Consider the following 4365-nt stretch of genomic DNA (forward strand, 5'->3'; position numbering starts at 1 on the left):
TTGTCCATTCTATACATTTATTTCTTCTACTATTTTATAAAAGCTTTAGTGTACATCTCCTTTATTTCATCACAAGTGCTATACACCCTCTCTTTAGATATTTTCCTTAGTATAAATGAATTCAAACACCCGTTGCCAATTGCAGTGAGGACCACAGATTCACTTAGTTCCCCTTTTTTGTGTCGAGGACATTTTGTGGGCCAATTGAAATTCATAAGAAGGCGTTTATTCTTCTGCTTGTCGTTGTTGCTGTTGTTGTTTTTGCCGTTTGTGCGTTGGCAACTCCATTAGCTAGAATTGAGATCTTAACTCGACTGAGCCTTATGACATGACGAATTGTCTTAGTCGCATTGTGACTCTGTGCTTAAATTTATTGTGGGTGTCATTTCTCTTCTTTTTTTTGTTCTGTTCGAGTGTGTGGATGGCTTTTGGTTCTGTCCAACGGATTTACCAAATACGTGACCTTATTCCTGACTCCCTCTGGTATTTTATATCTCACTGTCTCACTCTCTCGCTACACGCACTAATAAACCCAATAATTATGATGATAAAATGATGATGTTGCGCGTTGTCGTTGTTGTCGCGCTGTTAATGATAACGACGACGCTGGGTTGTGTTCCGAGTTGTTGTGATGACGCGGGGCTCTGATAATGTTTATACTTGATGTTACCGTTACTTAACTGCACATGCTAACATTCTGGATTGCCGTTGCCGTTTACCCATTAAAAGTGGGTCGAGTTGGCAGAGAAACAATCAGTTAAAGCTGCTAACGTTGTGGCTATGAAATACCCTGTCTACTTTGGGAGATTAATGTGGGAAATTGGTTGATCACTTTCAAAAGTTTCATAAAAATATGTTAACGAATTTTTCTTTTCTCAAACTAACAAACTTAGTTTCAATTATTTCTTAAAATATTATATACATTTTTATTTTTTCTTCTACATCTCTCCTTTTCTTCACTTTTTCAACTTTAATATTTAAATTCTTTTCTAGCTCAACTGACCCTTTTTTGTCGACTTTCATGTGGTAATTGAAAATTTTGCAGTAGCTGTGCGTCGTTTTCGGTGCGATGCTGCGGTGGCTGCTGCCCCATTTGTGGGGTATGGAAACTTAATGGCCCTAAAGACAAAAATACCAGGCGACTGCAGTAACAAAAAATATTTGACACGTCTAATGCATAAACATGGGCAAAAGTTTTGCTTACTGCCATGTAAACAGCATTCGGCAGTCAGGACTCGACTACCATTTGTGCCCAGAGTCACCAGGTGTGCAGCCAGCCAGCGAGCGAGGCAACATCATCATCATCATAATCATCATGTACAGCAGCCACATCATCATCATCATCATCATCGTCATTGGCATTGGGTTTTGCCTTTCACTTTCAATTACGATATTTTCATGGGCCTTATTCAAATTGCATTTGCCCAGAGGGTTGTTTGCTGCCACAGCAATAGCGACTGCAGCCACTTGTGGGCAATCAGAGCAGCGAGAGACTGACTCGACTGCTGCCGTCTGCTGACTAGATTCGAGTCGACTCAACTCGACTCGACTCTCCTCGGGGCATCCGTAACCCTAAAAATGCGGCTCAAGTTGCATTGTTTTGACATGACACCCAAGCGGAACGCGACAACGCCAGCTACAACTACGGCTACAGATTCCCCTTAAACCAGGAGAGGGTCTGCTGTCATTGCGCCGACGTGACTGCCTCTGCCTCTGTCAACCCTCGCGGCAATGTGCCACATGCCGCATGCCTCTTGCCGATTGTCAACTGTCGCTGCGACTCGCTTCGGTGCGGCTGCTCTTAATCAAGTGTTGACAACCAGCAACAACAATTTCACAATTGCATTTTAATAAACTCCACCGTATACCCTTCCCTCTCTCCCTTCCTGCTCCTTGGTCTGCCTGTCGTTGCCTGGTTTAGTTTTCATTTAACACCTTTTTTGCTTTTGTTACAATTTTGGTTGCATGTTGTTTTAGGCGCACCGCATCAGAAGCTATAGCAGGCACGCTCTGAACCTATTTCTATTTTGATTTCCTTTTCTAGTTTTGTGGCATTTGGGTTGCTTTGCAGCTTACAGCTTACAGCTGCCACCTTTGCACTGAGCCCTTGTTGACTTTGCCGATCGAATGATTTTCTAAGGCAATGAATGAATTATTCAATTAAATAAAAAGTAGTTTAGATATAATATAAATGTAGTATTGTGATATATTAATGCTCTTTTTAAGGATGCATTTCAAAAATAAAATAGTAGCCTCAAATATTTGGCAAGTTGATAAATATATCCTGAAACTCTTTGGTAATATTATAATACATGGAAAGCTGGCTAATAGATATCGTCCTTGCGAGGTCCTTGCCGATTTGGCGGACTAATGTCTTACCAACGAATGACCTCTTCCGAAACTTTGCCCTATCTCAGCCATATTGTACTGCATGTGCAAAGGACACGTATTGCTAGGGTCACAAGGACGAACTCTATCGATCGGCATTAAAAAATTATGGTGTCATCTAAGAATCCACCACTTGTAATTTTTTCGTTCGGGGGCCGAAGAAAACTGGCCAAAAATGCAATTTGCAGGATATCTCGAGAACTACAAGGACGATTTGAATGTCCTTTGGCAGGATGATAGGCCTTAAAAATACCTTTCATTTGACACAGGACTCGCAAGGATCGGACAGGATATAACCGAGATATAAGCTATTTTTTGTATACGAAAAAGTCCTTGTAACTCGGTTCCTTCAAGGATATTCGTCCTTTTGAAAATGTCAAACGGTTTGTATTGACTAGACCTATCTTTATGCCAAAGGACATCCCGATCGTCCTTCAAATGGCCGAGATACAGCGGATTTTCTGAAATTATGACATTTTTTCTATACCTACCCATTGAAAAAATTTCGGATTTATTTTTGCAATGATCCTGGAAATTCTTGAATGCCAATCGATAGTGCTGGTTGCCATGATTACAAAAATGCATTTCATATCGAGATCCTTAAGGACTTAGACGATTAATGACTAAAAAATACTATTATCCTTATTCGAAAAATGGTTATATCTCGGCCATATCCCGGCGAATTTTCAACGGAAACTTATTGGCATGACCGCAAGTACTAACACTATTTATTGGGGCAGGATAACTGAAGGACAATTCAATTTTTTTGTTCAAACTTTATTTCACAATGTTTTGTAAATATTTGAATGACTTTTTGTAATGCTTGTTTTTATTACAAAAATTAAAGTTATTTGGCAATACTTTAGCACTATAGAGTTATAGCTTTCATAATTGGATTTTAGCTTGGAAATTCGTGTTATTATAATATAATCTATACATTTTGTGGATTCTCTAGCGCTTTTCTTGTAGATAGTTGTAAGGATCATGTTGGAATCTTGCAATATTTCATACAAATACAATTTGACTAACTTATCATTAAACAGTGGCAATTGTATGTTTGAAGAATTTATAATTTTTTCATTTCTCATTTCATTTCTGTTTCAATTGTAAATTGGATTTTTCCCCATTCCTGCAACGTCTGCCATTTTGCTTAGTTGTCGTGACATATGTTGCAAGGCTTCCACTTGCACCGGGTTCTTGTTAAGCGGCCCCGGGGCTAAAGGCCGGAAATCTCGCAAACAGAGTCCTCATCTCATTTGAAAACGATTTAAGCTCATTCTCCTCCTCACCATATTGCAGTGTAAGTTTGTTCGTAATCAACTTGAAATGACATTTTCCGACGAATCCTTGTGTGTGTACGTCTGTATCCTTTCAGTGGATGGCAAGGTGTTTCGTTTCACATATCAACAACTTGTTTCGGCCTGGCACTGGACGCCTTTGTTGCATGCTATAAGCTGCAAGCTGCCTCTGTTGCTTGCTGCCTGTTTAACCTCGCACATTAACATGTCCTTTTTGCCTCTTTCTCTCGCATTCTCTGCCTCGTTCGCACTGCTTTTGTGTTGCTGCTGCTGCCCGTTGTCATTGTCAACGCAAATCTGTTTTGATTTTAATCCTGCTTATGCGCTCTGAAGCCGGCTCGACATCGGCAGCGACAGAGGCAGCGGCATCGTTGGTTGCATGCCATTGGACCTGCGGGGCATGCAACTGGCCTACAATTGACAACACATCCTGCGCCTGCTTCAGCCCCGCTGCTGTCGCTTTTCATTGTATGTTGTGCAGCGATCCGTGTTGCTTGTTGTTGAACACAAATCCGCTGATGTCGTTGTTGCTGCCACGACGCTTCTAGATGATGCTGCAGCTTCCGTTGATGATGATTATGCGCCTTAAGTGCCGAAATCAATGCACACAAATGGCCAAATTACATGGTCAACGGGGGGTTGTCTCTCTCTCTTGATTGAGACGGGGTGGTGAAATCAT

General features: G+C 41.0%; 1 protein-coding gene across 2 annotated transcripts in view; it reads left to right on the forward strand.

Annotated features, from left to right (window-relative positions):
* The window catches only part of LOC132796491 (S phase cyclin A-associated protein in the endoplasmic reticulum), a 34842-nt gene that overhangs the window by 21558 nt on the left and 8919 nt on the right, over positions 1–4365 (forward strand). The gene's annotated exons all lie outside the window — the stretch shown is intronic.

The sequence above is a fragment of the Drosophila nasuta genome, chromosome 2L (assembly GCF_023558535.2).
Source record: "Drosophila nasuta strain 15112-1781.00 chromosome 2L, ASM2355853v1, whole genome shotgun sequence".
Taxonomy (NCBI): Eukaryota; Metazoa; Arthropoda; class Insecta; order Diptera; family Drosophilidae; genus Drosophila; species Drosophila nasuta.